General features: G+C 40.6%; 32 non-coding genes and 9 pseudogenes across 32 annotated transcripts; all 41 read right to left on the bottom strand.

Annotated features, from left to right (window-relative positions):
• Nucleotides 1-304: 304 nt before the first annotated feature.
• Nucleotides 305-423, bottom strand: LOC146076481 (5S ribosomal RNA). The gene has a single exon (XR_014473881.1). It is a non-coding gene; the product is annotated as a 5S ribosomal RNA (ribosomal RNA).
• A 343-nt stretch (nt 424-766) lies between these two features.
• On the bottom strand, nt 767-885 carry LOC146077007 (5S ribosomal RNA). The gene has a single exon (XR_014474388.1). It is a non-coding gene; the product is annotated as a 5S ribosomal RNA (ribosomal RNA).
• A 341-nt stretch (nt 886-1,226) lies between these two features.
• On the bottom strand, nt 1,227-1,345 carry LOC146077017 (5S ribosomal RNA). Its single transcript, XR_014474397.1, has one exon. It is a non-coding gene; the product is annotated as a 5S ribosomal RNA (ribosomal RNA).
• Nucleotides 1,346-1,896: 551 nt separating this feature from the next.
• On the bottom strand, nt 1,897-2,015 carry LOC146076498 (5S ribosomal RNA). Its single transcript, XR_014473898.1, has one exon. It is a non-coding gene; the product is annotated as a 5S ribosomal RNA (ribosomal RNA).
• Nucleotides 2,016-2,358: 343 nt separating this feature from the next.
• On the bottom strand, nt 2,359-2,477 carry LOC146077022 (5S ribosomal RNA). The gene has a single exon (XR_014474402.1). It is a non-coding gene; the product is annotated as a 5S ribosomal RNA (ribosomal RNA).
• Nucleotides 2,478-2,822: 345 nt separating this feature from the next.
• On the bottom strand, nt 2,823-2,941 carry LOC146077244 (5S ribosomal RNA; annotated as a pseudogene).
• A 113-nt stretch (nt 2,942-3,054) lies between these two features.
• LOC146076200 (5S ribosomal RNA) lies at nt 3,055-3,173 on the bottom strand. Its single transcript, XR_014473700.1, has one exon. It is a non-coding gene; the product is annotated as a 5S ribosomal RNA (ribosomal RNA).
• A 340-nt stretch (nt 3,174-3,513) lies between these two features.
• LOC146077013 (5S ribosomal RNA) lies at nt 3,514-3,632 on the bottom strand. The gene has a single exon (XR_014474394.1). It is a non-coding gene; the product is annotated as a 5S ribosomal RNA (ribosomal RNA).
• A 344-nt stretch (nt 3,633-3,976) lies between these two features.
• On the bottom strand, nt 3,977-4,095 carry LOC146076933 (5S ribosomal RNA). Its single transcript, XR_014474317.1, has one exon. It is a non-coding gene; the product is annotated as a 5S ribosomal RNA (ribosomal RNA).
• Nucleotides 4,096-4,434: 339 nt separating this feature from the next.
• LOC146076946 (5S ribosomal RNA) lies at nt 4,435-4,553 on the bottom strand. The gene has a single exon (XR_014474330.1). It is a non-coding gene; the product is annotated as a 5S ribosomal RNA (ribosomal RNA).
• A 343-nt stretch (nt 4,554-4,896) lies between these two features.
• On the bottom strand, nt 4,897-5,015 carry LOC146076899 (5S ribosomal RNA). The gene has a single exon (XR_014474286.1). It is a non-coding gene; the product is annotated as a 5S ribosomal RNA (ribosomal RNA).
• Nucleotides 5,016-5,355: 340 nt separating this feature from the next.
• On the bottom strand, nt 5,356-5,474 carry LOC146077273 (5S ribosomal RNA; annotated as a pseudogene).
• A 342-nt stretch (nt 5,475-5,816) lies between these two features.
• On the bottom strand, nt 5,817-5,935 carry LOC146077024 (5S ribosomal RNA). Its single transcript, XR_014474404.1, has one exon. It is a non-coding gene; the product is annotated as a 5S ribosomal RNA (ribosomal RNA).
• Nucleotides 5,936-6,048: 113 nt separating this feature from the next.
• Nucleotides 6,049-6,167, bottom strand: LOC146076811 (5S ribosomal RNA). Its single transcript, XR_014474206.1, has one exon. It is a non-coding gene; the product is annotated as a 5S ribosomal RNA (ribosomal RNA).
• Nucleotides 6,168-6,508: 341 nt separating this feature from the next.
• Nucleotides 6,509-6,627, bottom strand: LOC146077027 (5S ribosomal RNA). The gene has a single exon (XR_014474407.1). It is a non-coding gene; the product is annotated as a 5S ribosomal RNA (ribosomal RNA).
• A 344-nt stretch (nt 6,628-6,971) lies between these two features.
• LOC146077010 (5S ribosomal RNA) lies at nt 6,972-7,090 on the bottom strand. The gene has a single exon (XR_014474391.1). It is a non-coding gene; the product is annotated as a 5S ribosomal RNA (ribosomal RNA).
• Nucleotides 7,091-7,431: 341 nt separating this feature from the next.
• On the bottom strand, nt 7,432-7,550 carry LOC146077109 (5S ribosomal RNA). The gene has a single exon (XR_014474467.1). It is a non-coding gene; the product is annotated as a 5S ribosomal RNA (ribosomal RNA).
• A 343-nt stretch (nt 7,551-7,893) lies between these two features.
• Nucleotides 7,894-8,002, bottom strand: LOC146077265 (5S ribosomal RNA; annotated as a pseudogene).
• A 343-nt stretch (nt 8,003-8,345) lies between these two features.
• On the bottom strand, nt 8,346-8,464 carry LOC146077099 (5S ribosomal RNA; annotated as a pseudogene).
• A 343-nt stretch (nt 8,465-8,807) lies between these two features.
• LOC146077185 (5S ribosomal RNA) lies at nt 8,808-8,926 on the bottom strand (annotated as a pseudogene).
• Nucleotides 8,927-9,267: 341 nt separating this feature from the next.
• Nucleotides 9,268-9,386, bottom strand: LOC146077029 (5S ribosomal RNA). Its single transcript, XR_014474409.1, has one exon. It is a non-coding gene; the product is annotated as a 5S ribosomal RNA (ribosomal RNA).
• Nucleotides 9,387-9,499: 113 nt separating this feature from the next.
• Nucleotides 9,500-9,618, bottom strand: LOC146077034 (5S ribosomal RNA). Its single transcript, XR_014474414.1, has one exon. It is a non-coding gene; the product is annotated as a 5S ribosomal RNA (ribosomal RNA).
• Nucleotides 9,619-9,960: 342 nt separating this feature from the next.
• LOC146076817 (5S ribosomal RNA) lies at nt 9,961-10,079 on the bottom strand. Its single transcript, XR_014474212.1, has one exon. It is a non-coding gene; the product is annotated as a 5S ribosomal RNA (ribosomal RNA).
• A 342-nt stretch (nt 10,080-10,421) lies between these two features.
• On the bottom strand, nt 10,422-10,540 carry LOC146076896 (5S ribosomal RNA). Its single transcript, XR_014474283.1, has one exon. It is a non-coding gene; the product is annotated as a 5S ribosomal RNA (ribosomal RNA).
• A 113-nt stretch (nt 10,541-10,653) lies between these two features.
• Nucleotides 10,654-10,772, bottom strand: LOC146077098 (5S ribosomal RNA). Its single transcript, XR_014474466.1, has one exon. It is a non-coding gene; the product is annotated as a 5S ribosomal RNA (ribosomal RNA).
• A 343-nt stretch (nt 10,773-11,115) lies between these two features.
• LOC146077086 (5S ribosomal RNA) lies at nt 11,116-11,234 on the bottom strand. Its single transcript, XR_014474463.1, has one exon. It is a non-coding gene; the product is annotated as a 5S ribosomal RNA (ribosomal RNA).
• Nucleotides 11,235-12,147: 913 nt separating this feature from the next.
• LOC146077264 (5S ribosomal RNA) lies at nt 12,148-12,256 on the bottom strand (annotated as a pseudogene).
• Nucleotides 12,257-12,600: 344 nt separating this feature from the next.
• Nucleotides 12,601-12,719, bottom strand: LOC146076132 (5S ribosomal RNA). The gene has a single exon (XR_014473693.1). It is a non-coding gene; the product is annotated as a 5S ribosomal RNA (ribosomal RNA).
• Nucleotides 12,720-12,832: 113 nt separating this feature from the next.
• Nucleotides 12,833-12,951, bottom strand: LOC146076369 (5S ribosomal RNA). The gene has a single exon (XR_014473770.1). It is a non-coding gene; the product is annotated as a 5S ribosomal RNA (ribosomal RNA).
• A 342-nt stretch (nt 12,952-13,293) lies between these two features.
• On the bottom strand, nt 13,294-13,412 carry LOC146077056 (5S ribosomal RNA). The gene has a single exon (XR_014474434.1). It is a non-coding gene; the product is annotated as a 5S ribosomal RNA (ribosomal RNA).
• A 342-nt stretch (nt 13,413-13,754) lies between these two features.
• On the bottom strand, nt 13,755-13,873 carry LOC146077278 (5S ribosomal RNA; annotated as a pseudogene).
• A 341-nt stretch (nt 13,874-14,214) lies between these two features.
• Nucleotides 14,215-14,333, bottom strand: LOC146076121 (5S ribosomal RNA). Its single transcript, XR_014473692.1, has one exon. It is a non-coding gene; the product is annotated as a 5S ribosomal RNA (ribosomal RNA).
• Nucleotides 14,334-14,446: 113 nt separating this feature from the next.
• LOC146076255 (5S ribosomal RNA) lies at nt 14,447-14,565 on the bottom strand. The gene has a single exon (XR_014473731.1). It is a non-coding gene; the product is annotated as a 5S ribosomal RNA (ribosomal RNA).
• A 342-nt stretch (nt 14,566-14,907) lies between these two features.
• Nucleotides 14,908-15,026, bottom strand: LOC146077151 (5S ribosomal RNA; annotated as a pseudogene).
• A 341-nt stretch (nt 15,027-15,367) lies between these two features.
• On the bottom strand, nt 15,368-15,486 carry LOC146077026 (5S ribosomal RNA). The gene has a single exon (XR_014474406.1). It is a non-coding gene; the product is annotated as a 5S ribosomal RNA (ribosomal RNA).
• Nucleotides 15,487-15,599: 113 nt separating this feature from the next.
• LOC146076935 (5S ribosomal RNA) lies at nt 15,600-15,718 on the bottom strand. Its single transcript, XR_014474319.1, has one exon. It is a non-coding gene; the product is annotated as a 5S ribosomal RNA (ribosomal RNA).
• A 342-nt stretch (nt 15,719-16,060) lies between these two features.
• On the bottom strand, nt 16,061-16,179 carry LOC146076960 (5S ribosomal RNA). Its single transcript, XR_014474344.1, has one exon. It is a non-coding gene; the product is annotated as a 5S ribosomal RNA (ribosomal RNA).
• A 342-nt stretch (nt 16,180-16,521) lies between these two features.
• Nucleotides 16,522-16,640, bottom strand: LOC146077075 (5S ribosomal RNA). Its single transcript, XR_014474453.1, has one exon. It is a non-coding gene; the product is annotated as a 5S ribosomal RNA (ribosomal RNA).
• Nucleotides 16,641-16,753: 113 nt separating this feature from the next.
• Nucleotides 16,754-16,872, bottom strand: LOC146076931 (5S ribosomal RNA). The gene has a single exon (XR_014474316.1). It is a non-coding gene; the product is annotated as a 5S ribosomal RNA (ribosomal RNA).
• Nucleotides 16,873-17,213: 341 nt separating this feature from the next.
• Nucleotides 17,214-17,332, bottom strand: LOC146077124 (5S ribosomal RNA; annotated as a pseudogene).
• A 111-nt stretch (nt 17,333-17,443) lies between these two features.
• LOC146076704 (5S ribosomal RNA) lies at nt 17,444-17,562 on the bottom strand. Its single transcript, XR_014474103.1, has one exon. It is a non-coding gene; the product is annotated as a 5S ribosomal RNA (ribosomal RNA).
• Nucleotides 17,563-18,027: the final 465 nt, after the last annotated feature.

The raw sequence follows: 18,027 nt of genomic DNA, 5'->3' as shown, positions 1-18,027 counted from the left end.
ATCTACAAGTAATCTAATGGATACGTTTCCAAACTGTATTGTTGTAGAGAAAAAATCATGTGCTGGTAATGTAAAAAGACCTACAGGACCTAGTATTAGCAGATGGTCAAAAAACTACTGACCAGATACAACACTGTTTAGCTGCCACAAACAGTTGGAATTGGGCCTAAACGGTGTAGTAAAGAATTAGATGAGGGCTATAGAGTCTGTTTAACCTCTTTCAATTCGCTCTAGTAGTAATCCCAATTTTGTTTTTCAATTTGAATAGCTGGGGAAATAAAAGCATTTGCCAGTAATGTCAAAAAACCTACAGCACCTGGTATTCCCATGTGGTCCCCCACCCAAGTACTAACCAGGCCCAACACTGCTTAGCTTCCAAGATCAGACGAGATTGGGCTTATCCAGTGTGGTATGGCTGTAGGTGAAAATCAATCACATTGTTTGCCCTCTTCTTCTTCTATCTACAAGTAATGTAATGGATACGTTTCCAAACTGTATTGTTGTAGAGTAAAAATCATGTGTTGGTAATGTAAAAAGACCTACAGGATCTAGTATTAGCAGGTGGTCAAAAAAAAACTACTGACCAGGCACAACACTATAAAGCTGCCACAAACAGTTGGAATTGGGCCTAAACAGTGTTGTAAAGAATTAGATGATAGGTATAGAGTATGTTTGAGCTCTTCCAATTCTCTCTAGTAGTAATCCCTAAAAAAGTTTTCAATTTGAATAGCTGGGGAAATAAAAGCATTTGCCAGTAATGTCAAAAAACCTACAGCACCTGGTGTTGCCATGTGGTCTCCCACCCAAGTACTAACCAGGCCCAACACTGCTTAGCTGCCAAGATCAGACGAGATTGGGCTTATCCAGTGTGGTATGGCTGTAGGTGAAAATCAATCACATTGTTTGCCCTCTTCTTCTTCTATCTACAAGTAATGTAATGGATACGTTTCCAAACTGTATTGTTGTAGAGAAAAAATCATGTGTTGGTAATGTAAAAAGACCTACAGGATCTAGTATTAGCAGGTGGTCAAAAAAAAATTCTGACCAGGCACAACACTGTAAAGCTGCCACAAACAGTTAGAATTGGCCTAAACAGTGTAGTAAAGAATTAGATGAGGGCTATAGAGTATGTTTGACCTCTTCCAATTCTCTCTAGTAGTAATCCCTAAAAAAGTTTTCAATTTGAATAGCTGGGGAAATAAAAGCATTTGCCAGTAATGTCAAAAAACCTACAGCACCTGGTGTTCCCATGTGGTCTCCCACCCAAGTACTAACCAGGCCCAACACTGCTTAGCTTGCAAGATCAGACGAAATTGGGCTTATCCAGTGTGGTATGGCTGTAGGTGAAAACCGATAACATTGTTTGCCCTTTTCTACTTCTATCTACAAGTAATCTAATGAATATGTTTCCAAACTGCATTGTTGTAGAGAAAAAATCATGTGCTGGTAATTTAAAAAGACCTACAGGACCTAGGGTACTTATGTATTATCTGGGCTCCCGTTTTTCTTATGAGACCGCGTCCCCTCGCGGGGCGAGCTGCGCTCGCCACGCTTCGGGCACGGTGGCTCGCTGTGCTCGCCACACTATATAAAATCAACTCCATGCGTAGTTGGATAGTAGGGGTATGAAAAAATGGGGTGCATTTAACATGGAAGCCCAGATAATACATAAGTACCGGACCTAGTATTAGCAGATGGTCAAAAAACTACTGACCAGACACAACACTGTTTAGCTGACACAAACAGTTGGAATTGGGCCAAAACAGTGTAGTAAAGAATTAGATGAGGGCTATAGAGTATGTTTGACCTCTTCCAATTCTCTGTAGTAGTAATCCCAAAAAAAGTTTTCAATTTGAATAGCTGGGGAAATAAAAGCATTTGCCAGTAATGTCAAAAAACCTACAGCACCTGGTGTTCCCATGTGGTCTCCCACCCAAGTACTAACCAGGCCCAACACTGCTTAGCTGCCAAGATTAGATGAGATTGGGTTTATCCAGTGTGGTATGGCTGTAGGTGAAAATCAATCACATTGTTTGCCCTCTTCTTCTTCTATCTACAAGTAATCTAATGGATACGTTTCCAAAATGTATTGTTGTAGAGAAAAAAATCATGTGTTGGTAATGTAAAAAGACCTACAGGACCTAGTATTAGCAGGTGGTCAAAAAAAACTACTGACCAGGCACAACACTATAAAGCTGCCACAAACAGTTGGAATTGGGCCTAAACAGTGTAGTAAAGAATTAGATGATGGATATAGAGTATGTTTGACCTCTTCAATTCTCTCTAGTAGTAATCCTTTAAAAAGTTTTCAATTTGAATAGCTGGGGAAATAAAAGCATTTTGCCAGTAATGTCAAAAAACCTACAGCACCTGGTGTTCCCATGTGGTCTCCCACCCAAGTACTAACCAGGCCCAACACTGCTTAGCTTCCAAGATCAGACGAGATTGGGCTTATCCAGTGTGGTATGGCCGTAGGTGAAAACCGGTAACATTGTTTGCCCTTTTCTACTTCTATCTACAAGAAATCTAATGGATACGTTTCCAAACTGTATTGTTGTAGAGAAAAAAATCATGTGTTGGTAAAGTAAAAAGACCTACAGGACCTAGTATTAGCTGGTGGTAAAAAAAAAAACTACTGACCAGGCACAACACTGTTTAGCTGCCACAAACAGTTGGAATTGGGCCTAAACAGTGTAGTAAAGAATTAGATGAGGGCTATAGAGTCTGTTTGACCTCTTTCAATTCTCTCTAGTAGTAATCCCAAAAAAAGTTTTCAATTTGAATAGCTGGGGAAATAAAAGCATTTGCCAGTAATGTCAAAAAACCTACAGCACCTGGTATTCCCATGTCGTCTCCCACTTAAGTACGAACCAGGCCCAACATTGCTTTGCTGCCAAGATCTGACGAGATTGGGCTTATCCAGTGTGGTATGGCTGTAGGTGAAAATCAATCACATTGTTTGCCCTCTTCTACTTCTATCTACAAGTAATCTAATGAATACATTTCCAAACTGTATTGTTGTAGAGAAAAAATCATGTGTTGGTAATGTCAAAAAACCTACAGCACCTGGTGTTCCCATGTGGTCTCCCACCCAAGTACTAACCAGGCCCAACACTGCTTAGCTTCCAAGATCAGACGAGATTGGGCTTATCCAGTGTGATATGGCCGTAGGTGAAAACCGATAACATTGTTTGCCCTTTTCTACTTCTATCTACAAGTAATCGAATGAATACGTTTCCAAACTGCATTGTTGTAGAGAAAAAATTATGTGCTGGTAATTTAAAAAGACCTACAGGACCTAGTATTAGCAGATGGTCAAAAAACTACTGACCAGACATAACACTGTTTAGCTGCCACAAACAGTTGGAATTGGGCCTAAACAGTGTAGTAAAGAATTAGATGAGGGCTATAGAGTATCTTTAAACTCTTCCAATTCTCTCTAGTAGTAATCCCTAAAAAAGTTTTCAATTTGAATAGCTGGGGAAATAAAAGCATGTGCCAGTAATGTCAAAAAAACTACAGCACCTGGTGTTCCCATGTGGTCTCCCACCCAAGTACTAACCAGGCCCAACACTGCTTAGCTTCCAAGATCAGACGAGATTGGGCTTATCCAGTGTGTTATGGCTGTAGATGAAGATCAATCACATTGTTTGCCCTCTTCTTCTTCTTCTATCTACAAGTAATCTAATGGATACGTTTCCAAACTGTATTGTTGTAGAGAAAAAATCATGTGTTGGTAATGTAAAAAGACCTACAGGACCTAGTATTAGCAGGTGGTCAAAAAAACTACTGACCAGGCACAATACTGTACAGCTGCCACAAACAGTTGGAATTGGGCCTAAACAGTGTATTAAAGAATTAGATGATGGGTATAGAGTATGTTTGACCTCTTCCAATTCTCTCTAGTAGTAATCCCTAAAAAAGTTTTCAATTTGAATAGCTGGGGAAATAAAAGCATTTGCCAGTAATGTCAAAAAACCTACAGCACCTGGTGTTCCCATGTGGTCTCCCACCCAAGTACTAACCAGGCCCAACACTGCTTAGCTACCAAGATCAGACGAGATTGGGCTTATCCAGTGTGATATGGCCATAGGTGAAAACCGATAACATTGTTTGCCCTTTTCTACTTCTATCTACAAGTAATCTAATGAATACGTTTCCAAACTGCATTGTTGTAGAGAAAAAATTATGTGCTGGTAATTTAAAAAGACCTACAGGACCTAGTATTAGCAGATGGTCAAAAAACTACTGACCAGACATAACACTGTTTAGCTGCCACAAACACTTGGAATTTGGCCTAAACAGTGTAGTAAAGAATTAGATGAGGGCTATAGAGTCTGTTTGACCTCTTTCAATTCTCTCTAGTAGCAATCCCAAAAAAGTTTTCAATTTAAATAGCTGGGGAAATAAAAGCATTTGCCAGTAATGTCAAAAAACCTACAGCACCTGGTGTTCCCATGTGGTCTCCCACCCAAGTACTAACCAGGCCCAACACTGCTTAGCTGCCAAGATCTGATGAGATTGGGCTTATCCAGTGTGGTATGGCTGTAGGTGAAAATCAATCACATTGTTTGCCCTCTTCTACTTCTATCTACAAGTAATCTAATGGATACGTTTCCAAACTGTATTGTTGTAGAGAAAAAATCATGTGTTGGTAATGTAAAAAGACCTACAGGACCTAGTATTAGCAGGTGGTCAAAAAAAAACTACTGACCAGGAACAACACTGTAAAGCTGCCACAAACAGTTGGAATTGTGCCTAAACAGTGTAGTAAAGAATTAGATTAGGGCTATAGAGTATGTTTGACCTCTTCCAATTCTCTCTAGTAGTAATCCCTAAAAAAGTTTTCAATTTGAATAGCTGGGGAAATAAAAGCATTTGCCAGTAATGTCAAAAAACCTACAGCACCTGGTGTTCCCATGTGGTCTCCCACCGAAGTACTAACCAGGCCCAACACTGCTTAGCTACCAAGATCAGACGAGATTAGGCTTATCCAGTGTGGTATGGCCGTAGGTGAAAACCGATAACATTGTTTGCCCTTTTCTACTTCTATCTACAAGTAATCTAATGAATACGTTTCCAAACTGCATTGTTGTAGAGAAAAAATTATGTGCTGGTAATTTAAAAAGACCTACAGGACCTAGTATTAGCAGATGGTCAAAAAACTACTGACCAGACATAACACTGTTTAGCTGCCACAAACACTTGGAATTGGGCCTAAACAGTGTAGTAAAGAATTAGATGAGGGCTATAGAGTCTGTTTGACCTCTTTCATTTCTCTCTAGTAGCAATCCCAAAAAAAGTTTTCAATTTAAATAGCTGGGGAAATAAAAGCATTTGCCAGTAATGTCAAAAAACCTACAGCACCTGGTGTTACCATGTGGTCTCCCACCCAAGTACTAACCAGGCCCAACACTGCTTAGCTGCCAAGATCTGGCGAGATTGGGCTTATCGGTTGTGGTATGGCTGTAGGTGAAAATCAATCACATTGTTTGCCCTCTTCTACTTCTATCTACAAGTAATCTAATGGATACGTTTCCAAACTGTATTGTTGTAGAGAAAAAATCATGTGTTGGTAATGTAAAAAGACCTACAGGACCTAGTATTAGCAGGTGGTCAAAAAAAACTACTGACCAGGAACAACACTGTAAAGCTGCCACAAACAGTTGGAATTGTGCCTAAACAGTGTAGTAAAGAATTAGATTAGGGCTATAGAGTATGTTTGACCTCTTCCAATTCTCTCTAGTAGTAATCCCTAAAAAAGTTTTCAATTTGAATAGCTGGGGAAATAAAAGCATTTGCCAGTAATGTCAAAAAACCTACAGCACCTGGTGTTCCCATGTGGTCTCCCACCGAAGTACTAACCAGGCCCAACACTGCTTAGCTACCAAGATCAGACGAGATTAGGCTTATCCAGTGTGGTATGGCTGTAGTTGAAAATCAATCACATTGTTTGCCCTCTTCTACTTCTATCTACAAGTAATCTAATGAATACATTTCCAAACTGTATTGTTGTAGAGAGAAAATCATGTGTTGGTGATGTCAAAAAACCTACAGCACCTGGTGTTCCCATGTGGTCTCCCACCCAAGTACTAACCAGGCCCAACACTGCTTAGCTGCCAAGATCTGACGAGATTGGGCTTATCCAGTGTGGTATGGCTGTATGTGAAAATCCATCACATTGTTTGCCCTCTTCTACTTCTATCTACAAGTAATCTAATGGATACGTTTCCAAACTGTATTGTTGTAGAGAAAAAATCATGTGTTGGTAATGTAAAAAGACCTACAGGACCTAGTATTAGCTGGTGGTAAAAAAAACTACTGACCAGGCACAACACTGTTTAGCTGCCACAAACAGTTGGAATTGGGCCTAAACAGTGTAGTAAAGAATTAGATAAGGGCTATAGAGTATCTTTAAACTCTTCCAATTCTCTCTAGTAGTAATCCCTAAAAAAGTTTTCAATTTGAATAGCTGGGGAAATAAAAGCATGTGCCAGTAATGTCAAAAAACCTACAGCACCTGGTGTTCCCATGTGGTCTCCCACCCAAGTACTAACCAGGCCCAACACTGCTTAGCTTTCAAGATCAGACGAGATTGGGCTTATCCAGTGTGTTATGGCTGTAGGTGAAGATCAATCACATTGTTTGCCCTCTTCTTCTTCTTCTATCTACAAGTAATCTAATGGATACGTTTCCAAACTGTATTGTTGTAGAGAAAAAATCATGTGTTGGTAATGTAAAAAGACCTACAGGACCTAGTATTAGCAGGTGGTCAAAAAAACTACTGACCAGGCATAATACTGTACAGCTGCCACAAACAGTTGGAATTGGGCCTAAACAGTGTAGTAAAGAATTAGATGATGGGTATAGAGTATGTTTGACCTCTTCCAATTCTCTCTAGTAGTAATCCCTAAAAAAGTTTTCAATTTGAATAGCTGGGGAAATAAAAGCATTTGCCAGTAATGTCAAAAAACCTACAGCACCTGGTGTTCCCATGTGGTCTCCAACCCAAGTACTAACCAGGCCCAACACTGCTTAGCTACCAAGATCAGACGAGATTGGGCTTATCCAGTGTGGTATGGCTGTAGGTAAGATCTGATAACATTGTTTGCCCTTTTCTACTTCTATCTACAAGTAATCTAATGAATACGTTTCCAAACTGCATTGTTGTAGAGAAAAAAATCATGTGTTGGTAATTTAAAAAGACCTACAGGACCTAGTATTTGCAGATAATCAAAAAACTACTGACCAGAAACAACACTGTTTAGCTGCCACAAACAGTTGGAATTGGGCCTAAACAGTGTAGTAAAGAATTAGATGAGGGCTATAGAGTCTGTTTGACCTCTTCCAATTCTCTCTAGTAGTAATCCCTAAACAAGTTTTCAATTTGAATAGCTGGGGAAAAAAAAGCATTTGCCAGTAATGTCAAAAAACCTACAGCACCTGGTGTTCCCATGTGGTCTCCCACCCAAGTACTAACCAGGCCCAACACTGCTTAGCTGCCAAGATCTGACGAGATTGGGCTTATCCAGTGTGGTATGGCTGTAGGTGAAAATCAATCACATTGTTTGCCCTCTTCTACTTCTATCTACAAGAAATCTAATGGATACGCTTCCAAAGTGTATTGTTGTAGAGAAAAAATCATGTGTTGGTAAAGTAAAAAGACCTACAGGACCTAGTATTAGGTGGTGGTAAAAAAAAAACTACTGACCAGGCACAACACTGTTTAGTTGCCACAAACAGTTGGAATTGGGCCTAAACAGTGTAGTAAAGAATTAGATGAGGGCTATAGAGTCTGTTTGACCTCTTTCAATTCTCTCTAGTAGTAATCCCTAAAAAAGTTTTCAATTTGAATAGCTGGGGAAATAAAAGCATGTGCCAGTAATGTCAAAAAACCTACAGCACCTGGTGTTCCCATGTGGTCTCCCACCCAAGTACTAACCAGGCCCAACACTGCTTTGCTGCCAAGATCGGGCTTATCCAGTGTGGTATGGCTGTAGGTGAGAATCAATCACATTGGTTGCCCTTTTCTACTTCTATCTACAAGAAATCTAATGGATACGTTTCCAAACTGTATTGTTGTAGAGAAAAAATCATGTGTTGGTAAAGTAAAAAGACCTACAGGACCTAGTAATAGGTGGTGGTAAAAAAAAAACTACTGACCAGGCACAACACTGTTTAGTTGCCACAAACAGTTGGAATTGGGCCTAAACAGTGTAGTAAAGAATTAGATGAGGGCTATAGAGTATGTTTGACCTCTTCCAATTCTCTCTAGTAGTAATCCCTAAAAAAGTTTTCAATTTGAATAGCTGGGGAAATAAAAGCATGTGCCAGTAATGTCAAAAAACCTACAGCACCTGGTGTTCCCATGTGGTCTCCCACCTAAGTACTAACCAGACCCAACTCTGCTTTGCTGCCAAGATCAGACGAGATTGGGCTTATCCAGTGTGGTATGGCTGTAGGTGAAAAACAATCACATTGTTTGCCCTCTTCTTCTTCTATCTACAAGTAATCTAATGGATACGTTTCCAAACTGTATTGTTGTAGAGAAAAAAATCATGTGTTGGTAATGTAAAAAGACCTACAGGACCTAGTATTAGCAGGTGGTCAAAAAAAACTACTGACAAGGCACAACACTGTTTAGCTGCCACAAACAGTTGGAATTGGACCTAAACAGTGTAGTAAAGAATTAGATGAGGGCTATAGAGTCTGTTTGACCTCTTTCAATTCTCTCTAGTAGTAATCCCAAAAAAAGTTTTCAATTTGAATAGCTGGGGAAATAAAAGCATTTGCCAGTAATGTCAAAAAACCTACAGCACCTGGTGTTCCCATGTGGTCTCCCACCCAAGTACTAACCAGACCCAACTCTGCTCTGCTGCCAAGATCTGACGAGATTGGGATTATCCAGTGTGGTATGGCTGTAGGTGAAAATCAATCACATTGTTTGCCCTCTTCTACTTCTATCTACAAGTAATCTAATGGATACGTTTCCAAACTGTATTGTTGTAGAGAAAAAATCATGTGTTGGTAATGTAAAAAGACCTACAGGACCTAGTATTAGCAGGTGGTCAAAAAAACTACTGACCAGGCACAATACTGTAAAGCTGCCACAAACAGTTGGAATTGGGCCTAAACAGTGTAGTAAAGAATTAGATGATGGGTATAGAGTATGTTTGACCTCTTCCAATTCTCTCTAGTAGTAATCCCTAAAAAAGTTTTCAATTTGAATAGCTGAGGAAATAAAAGCATGTGCCAGTAATGTCAAAAAACCTACAGCGCCTGGTGTTCCCATGTGGTCTCCCACCCAAGTACTAACCAGGCCCAACACTGCTTAGCTGCCAAGATCTGACGAGATGGGGCTTATCCAGTGTGGTATGGCTGTAGGTGAAATCCGATAACATTGTTTGCCCTTTTTTTCTTCTATCTACAAGTAACCTAATGAATATGTTTCCAAACTGCATTGTTGTAGAGAAAAAATCATGTGTTGGTAATGTCAAAAAACCTACAGCACCTGGTGTTCCCATGTGGTCTCCCACCCAAGTACTAACCAGGCCTAACACTGCTTAGCTGCCAAGATCTGACGAGTTTGGGCTTATCCAGTGTGGTATGGCTGTAGGTGAAACCCGATAACATTGTTTGCCCTTTTCTACTTCTATCTACAAATAATCTAATGAATATGTTTTCAAACTGCATTGTTGTAGAGAAAAAATCATGTGTTGGTAATGTAAAAAGACCTACAGGACCTAGTATTAGCAGGTGGTCAAAAAAAACTACTGACCAGGCACAACACTGTAAAGCTGCCACAAACAGTTGGAAATGGGCCTAAACAGTGTAGTAAAGAATTAGATGAGGGCTATAGAGTATGTTTGACCTCTTCCAATTCTCTCTAGTAGTAATCCCTAAAAAAGTTTTCAATTTGAATAGCTGGGGAAATAAAAGCATTTGCCAATAACGTCAAAAAACCTACAGCACCTGGTGTTCCCATGTGGTCTCCCACCCAAGTACTAACCAGGCCCAACACTGCTTAGCTTCCAAGATCAGACGAGATTGGGCTTATCCAGTGTGGTATGGCTGTAGGTGAAAATCAATCACATTGTTTGCCCTCTTCTTCTTCTATCTACAAGTAATCTAATGGATACGTTTCCAAACTGTATTGTTGTAGAGAAAAAATTATGTGTTGGTAATGTAAAAAGACCTACAGGACCTAGTATTAGCAGGTGGTCAAAAAAAACAACAGACCAGGCACAACACTGTAAAGCTGCCACAAACAGTTGGTATTGGGCCTAAACAGTGTAGTAAAGAATTAGATGAGGGCTATAGAGTATGTTTGACCTCTTCGAATTCTCTCTAGTAGTAATCCCTAAAAAAGTTTTCAATTTGAATAGCTGGGGAAATAAAAGCATTTGCCAGTAATGTCAAAAAACCTACAGCACCTGGTGTTCCCATGTAGTCTCCCACCCAAGTACTAACCAGGCCCAACACTGCTTAGCTACCAAGATCAGACGAGATTGGGCTTATCCAGTGTGGTATGGCTGTAGGTGAAATCCGATAACATTGTTTGCCCTTTTCTACTTCTATCTACAAGTAATCTAATGAATAGGTTTCCAAACTGCATTGTTGTAGAGAAAAAATCATGTGTTGGTAATGTCAAAAAACCTACAGCACCTGGTGTTCCCATGTGGTCTCCCACCCAAGTACTAACCAGGCCCAACACTGCTTAGCTGCCAAGATCTGACGAGATTGGGCTTATCCAGTGTGGTATGGCTGTAGGTGAAAATCAATCACATTTTTTGCCCTCTTCAACTTCTATCTACAAGTAATCTAATGGATACGTTTCCAAACTGTATTGTTGTAGAGAAAAAATCATGTGTTGGTAATGTAAAAAGACCTACAGGACCTAGTATTAGCAGGTGGTCAAAAAAAAACTACTGACCAGGCACAACACTGTTAAGCTGCCACAAACAGTTGGAAATGGGCCTAAACAGTGTAGTAAAGAATTAGATGAGGGCTATAGAGTATGTTTGACCTCTTCCAATTCTCTCTAGTAGTAATCCCTAAAAAAGTTTTCAATTTGAATAGCTGGGGAAATAAAAGCATTTGCCAGTAATGTCAAAAAACCTACAGCACCTGGTGTTCCCATGTGGTCTCCCACCCAAGTACTAACCAGGCCCAACACTGCTTAGCTGCCAAGATCTGACGAGATTGGGCTTATCCAGTGTGGTATGGCTGTAGGTGAAAATCAATCACATTGGCCCTTATTCTGATCTCGGCGGTACGGCCCGCGTGCGGCCGTACCGCCGATGTTTTCACTCTGCACATGCGCAGAGGTCACTCTGCGCATGTGCAGGGGAAATCGCCGCACAAAAAATGTATACGCCGCAAAGGGGGCGTATAGGGGCGTGAGGGGCTTAATAGCCTCATTACCCTATGCATACGCCCAGCGTTTCATGGGCGTTCCCATGCAAACGCGGGGCGTATGCATGGTAATGAGGCTATGACGCCAGTGATGGGGGCGGAAAGCTGACATCGCCGGATGTCAGCTCTCCGCCCCCATACAAGCTTTCACACGGACGATTGTCCGTGTGGTCTAAGCTTGCGGGAGCTGGTGGAGCGTGCGGCCCTGCCTTCGATGGTCGCCGACCATCGAATGCAGGCGGCAGCTCCCACCATGGTGGAGGCGTACGCCCCACCATTTTCATGCGGATCGCCAGCCGTCCGCGTACGGACGGCCGTGGCGATCCGTATTGTAGGCGGGGATTGGTTTGTGCGGCCGGAGCAACGTATGCGGCTCCGGCCGCACAGATCAGAATAAGGGCCAGTGTTTGCCCTCTTCTACTTCTATCTACAAGAAATCTAATGGATACGCTTCCAAAGTGTATTGTTGTAGAGAAAAAATCATGTGTTGGTAAAGTAAAAAGACCTACAGGACCTAGTATTAGGTGGTGGTAAAAAAAAAACTACTGACCAGGCACAACACTGTTTAGTTGCCACAAACAGTTGGAATTGGGCCTAAACAGTGTAGTAAAGAATTAGATGAGGGCTATAGAGTCTGTTTGACCTCTTTCAATTCTCTCTAGTAGTAATCCCTAAAAAAGTTTTCAATTTGAATAGCTGGGGAAATAAAAGCATGTGCCAGTAATGTCAAAAAACCTACAGCACCTGGTGTTCCCATGTGGTCTCCCACCCAAGTACTAACCAGGCCCAACACTGCTTTGCTGCCAAGATCGGGCTTATCCAGTGTGGTATGGCTGTAGGTGAGAATCAATCACATTGGTTGCCCTTTTCTACTTCTATCTACAAGAAATCTAATGGATACGTTTCCAAACTGTATTGTTGTAGAGAAAAAATCATGTGTTGGTAAAGTAAAAAGACCTACAGGACCTAGTATTAGGTGGTGGTAAAAAAAAAACTACTGACCAGGCACAACACTGTTTAGTTGCCACAAACAGTTGGAATTGGGCCTAAACAGTGTAGTAAAGAATTAGATGAGGGCTATAGAGTCAGTATGACCTCTTCCAATTCTCTCTAGTACTAATCCCAAAAAAAAGTTTTCAATTTGAATAGCTGGGGAAATAAAAGCATTTGCCAGTAATGTCAAAAAACCTACAGCACCTGGTGTTCCCATGTGGTCTCCCACCCAAGTACTAACCAGGCCCAACACTGCTTAGCTACCAAGATCAGACGAGATTGGGCTTATCCAGTGTGGTATGGCTGTAGGTGAAATCCGATAACATTGTTTGCCCTTTTCTACTTCTATCTACAAGTAACCTAATGAATATGTTTCCAAACTGCATTGTTGTAGAGAAAAAATCATGTGTTGGTAATGTCAAAAAACCTACAGCACCTGGTGTTCCCATGTGGTCTCCCACCCAAGTACTAACCAGGCCCAACACTGCTTAGCTTCCAAGATCTGACGAGATTGGGCTTATCCAGTGTGGTATGGCTGTAGGTGAAAATCAATCACATTGTTTGCTCTCTTCTACTTCTATCTACAAGTAATCTAATGGATACTTTTCCAAACTGTATTGTTGTAGAGAAAAAATCATGTGTTGGTAATGTAAAAAGACATACAGGACCAAGTATTAGCAGGTGGTCAAAAAAAATTACTGACCAGGCACAACACTGTAAAGCTGCCACAAACAGTTGGAAATGGGCCTAAACAGTGTAGTAAAGAATTAGATGAGGGCTATAGAGTATGTTTGACCTCTTCCAATTCTCTCTAGTAGTAATCCCTAAAAAAGTTTTCAATTTGAATAGCTGGGGAAATAAAAGCATTTGCCAGTAATGTCAAAAAACCTACAGCACCTGGTATTCCCATGTGGTCTCCCACCCAAGTACTAACCAGGCCCAACACTGCATAGCTGCCAAGATCTGATGAGATGGGGCTTATCCAGTGTGGTATGGCTGTAGGTGAAAATCAATCACATTGTTTGCCCTTTTCTACTTCTATCTACAAGTAATCTAATGAATACGTTTCCAAACTACATTGTTGTAGAGAAAAAATCATGTGCTGGTAATTTAAAAAGACCTACAGGACCTAGTATTAGCAGGTGGTCAAAAAAAACTACTGACCAGGCACAACACTGTAAAGCTGCCACAAACAGTTGGAATTGGGCCTAAACAGTTTCGTAAAGAATTAGATGATGGGTATAGAGTATGTTTGACCTCTTCCAATTCTCTCTAGTAGTAATCCCTAAAAAAGTTTTCAATTTGAATAGCTGGGGAAATAAAAGAATTTGGCAGTAATGTCAAAAAACCTAAGGCACCTGGTATTCCCATGTGGTCTCCCACCCAAGTACTAACCAGGCCCAACACTGCATAGCTGCCAAGATCTGACGAGATGGGGCTTATCCAGTATGGTATGGCTGTAGGTGAAAATCAATCACATTGTTTGCCCTTTTCTACTTCTATCTACAAGTAATCTAATGAATACGTTTCCAAACTACATTGTTGTAGAGAAAAAATCATGTGCTGGTAATTTAAAAAGACCTACAGGACCTAGTATTAGCAGAAGGTCAAAAAACTACTGACCAGACACAACACTGTTAAGCTGCCACAAACAGTTGGAATTGGGCCTAAACAGTGTAGTAAAGAATTAGATGAGGGCTATAGAGTCAGTATGACCTCTTTCAATTCTCTCTAGTACTAATCCCAAAAAAAAGTTTTCAATTTGAATAGCTGGGGAAATAAAAGCATTTGCCAGTAATGTCAAAAAACCTACAGCACCTGGTGTTCCCATGTGGTCTCCCACCCAAGTACTAACCAGGCCCAACACTGCTTAGCTACCAAGATCAGACGAGATTGGGCTTATCCAGTGTGGTATGGCTGTAGGTGAAATCCGATAACATTGTTTGCCCTTTTCTACTTCTATCTACAAGTAACCTAATGAATATGTTTCCAAACTGCATTGTTGTAGAGAAAAAATCATGTGTTGGTAATGTCAAAAAACCTACAGCACCTGGTGTTCCCATGTGGTCTCCCACCCAAGTACTAACCAGGCCCAACACTGCTTAGCTTCCAAGATCTGACGAGATTGGGCTTATCCAGTGTGGTATGGCTGTAGGTGAAAATCAATCACATTGTTTGCCCTCTTCTACTTCTATCTACAAGTAATCTAATGGATACTTTTCCAAACTGTATTGTTGTAGAGAAAAAATCATGTGTTGGTAATGTAAAAAGACCTACAGGACCAAGTATTAGCAGGTGGTCAAAAAAAACTACTGACCAGGCACAACACTGTAAAGCTGCCACAAACAGTTGGAAATGGGCCTAAACAGTGTAGTAAAGAATTAGATGAGGGCTACAGAGTATGTTTGACCTCTTCCAATTCTCTCTAGTAGTAATCCCTAAAAAAGTTTTCAATTTGAATAGCTGGGGAAATAAAAGCATTTGCCAGTAATGTCAAAAAACCTACAGCACCTGGTATTCCCATGTGGTCTCCCACCCAAGTACTAACCAGGCCCAACACTGCATAGCTGCCAAGATCTGACGAGATGGGGCTTATCCAGTGTGGTATGGCTGTAGTTAAAATTCGGTCACATTGTTTGCCCTCTTCTTCTTCTATCTACAAGTAATCTAATGGATACGTTTCCAAACTGTATTGTTGTAGAGAAAAAATTATGTGTTGGTAATGTAAAAAGACCTACAGGACCTAGTATTAGCAGGTGGTCAAAAAAAACTACTGACCAGGCACAACACTTTAAAGCTGCCACAAACAGTTGGAAGGGGCCTAAACAGTGTAGTAAAGAATTAGATGATGGGTATAGAGTATGTTTGACCTCTTCCAATTCTCTCTAGTAGTAATCCCTAAAAAAGTTTTCAATTTGAATAGCTGGGGAAATAAAAGCATTTGCCAGTAATGTCAAAAAACCTACAGCACCTGGTGTTCCCATGTGGTCTCCCATCCAAGTACTAACCAGACCCAACACTGCTTAGCTACCAAGATCAGACAAGATTGGGCTTATCCAGTGTGGTATGGCTGTAGGTGAAATACGATTACTTGTAGATAGAATTAGAAAACGGCAAACAATGTTATCTAATGAATATGTTTCCAAACTGCATTGTTGTAGAGAAAAAATCATGTGTTGGTAATGTCAAAAAACCTACAGCACCTGGTGTTCCCATGTGGTCTCCCACCCAAGTACTAACCAGGCCCAACACTGCTTAGCTGCCAAGATCTGATGAGATTGGGCTTATCCAGTGTGGTATGGCTGTAGGTGAAAATCAATCACATTGTTTGCCCACTTCTACTTCTATCTACAAGTAATCTAATGGATACGTTTCCAAACTGTATTGTTGTAGAGAAAAAATCATGTGTTGGTAATGTAAAAAGACCTACAGGACCTAGTATTAGCAGGTGGTCAAAAAAAACTACTGACCAGGCACAACACTGTAAAGCTGCCACAAACAGTTGGAAATGGGCCTAAACAGTGTAGTAAAGAATTAGATGAGGGCTATAGAGTATGTTTGACCTCTTCCAATTCTCTCTAGTAGTAATCCCTAAAAAAGTTTTCAATTTGAATAGCTGGGGAAATAAAAGCATTTGCCAGTAACGTCAAAAAACCTACAGCACCTGGTGTTCCCATGTGGTCTCCCACCCAAGTACTAACCAGGCCCAACACTGCTTAGCTTCCAAGATCAGACAAGATTGGGCTTATCCAGTGTAGTATGGCTGTAGGTGAAAATCAATCACATTGTTTGCCCTCTTCTTCTTCTATCTACAAGTAATCTAATGGATACGTTTCCAAACTGTATTGTTGTAGAGAAAAAATCATGTGTTGGTAATGTAAAAAGACCTACAGGACCTAGTATTAGCAGGTGGTCAAAAAAAACAACAGACCAGGCACAACACTGTAAAGCTGCCACAAACAGTTGGTATTGGGCCTAAACAGTGTAGTAAAGAATTAGATGAGGGCTATAGAGTATGTTTGACCTCTTCCAATTCTCTCTAGTAGTAATCCCTAAAAAAGTTTTCAATTTGAATAGCTGGGGAAATAAAAGCATTTGCCAGTAATGTCAAAAAACCTACAGCACCTGGTGTTTCCATGTAGTCTCCCACCCAAGTACTAACCAGGCCCAACACTGCTTAGCTACCAAGATCAGACGAGATTGGGGTTATCCAGTGTGGTATGGCTGTAGGTGAAATCCGATAACATTGTTTGCCCTTTTCTACTTCTATCTACAAGTAATCTAATGAATAGGTTTCCAAACTGCATTGTTGTAGAGAAAAAATCATGTGTTGGTAATGTAAAAAAACCTACAGCACCTGGTGTTCCCATGTGGTCTCCCACCTAAGTACTAACCAGGCCCAACACTGCTTAGCTGCCAAGGTCTGACGAGATTGAGCTTATCCAGTGTGGTATGGCTGTAGGTGAAAATCAATCACATTGTTTGCCCTTTTCTACTTCTATCTACAAGTAATCTAATGAATACGTTTCCAAACTGCATTGTTGTAGAGAAAAAATCATGTGCTGGTAATTTAAAAAGACCTACAGGACCTAGTATTAGCACATGGTCAAAAAACTACTGACCAGACACAACACTGTTAAGCTGCCACAAACAGTTGGAATTGGGCCTAAACAGTGTAGTAAAGAATTAGATGAGGGCTATAGAGTCTGTTTGACCTCTTTCAATTCTCTCTAGTACTAATCCCAAAAAAAAGTTTTCAATTTGAATAGCTGGGGAAATAAAAGCATTTGCCAGTAATGTCAAAAAACCTACAGCACCTGGTGTTTCCATGTAGTCTCCCACCCAAGTACTAACCAGGCCCAACACTGCTTAGCTACCAAGATCAGACGAGATAGGGCTTATCCAGTGTGGTATGGCTGTAGGTGAAATCCGATAACATTGTTTGCCCTTTTCTACTTCTATCTACAAGTAATCTAATGAATGTTTCCAAACTGCATTGTTGTAGAGAAAAAATCATGTGCCAGTAATGTCAAAAAACCTACAGCACCTGGTGTTCCCATGTGGTCTCCCACCCAAGTACTAACCAGGCCCAACACTGCTTAGCTTCCAAGATCAGACGAGATTGGGCTTATCCAGTGTGGTATGGCTGTAGGTGAAAATCAGTTACATTGTTTGCCCTCTTCTACTTCTATCTACAAGTAATCTAATGAATATGTTTCCAAACTGTATTGTTGTAGACAAAAAATCATGTGTTGGTAATGTAAAAAGACCTACAGGACCTAGTATTAGCAGGTGGTCAAAAAAAATCTACTGACCAGGCAAAGCACTGTTTAGCTGCCACAAGCAGTTGGAATTGGGCCTAAAAATAGTGTGTTGGTAATGTAAAAAGACCTACAGGTCCTAGTATTAGCAGGTGGTCAAAAAAAAAACTACTGACCAGGCATAACACTGTTTAGATGCCACAAACAGTTGGAATTGGGCCTAAACAGTGTAGTAAAGAATTAGATGAGGGATATTGAGTCTGTTTGACCTCTTCCAATTCTCTCTAGTAGTAATCCCAAAAAAAGTTTTCAATTTGAAAAGCTGGGGAAATAAAAGCATTTGCCAGTAATGTAAAAT

This window comes from Crinia signifera, chromosome 4 (genome assembly GCF_055691185.1).
Source record: "Crinia signifera chromosome 4, ASM5569118v1, whole genome shotgun sequence".
In the NCBI taxonomy this organism is placed as follows: Eukaryota; Metazoa; Chordata; class Amphibia; order Anura; family Myobatrachidae; genus Crinia; species Crinia signifera.
This window is presented reverse-complemented; position numbering and strand designations above follow the sequence as displayed.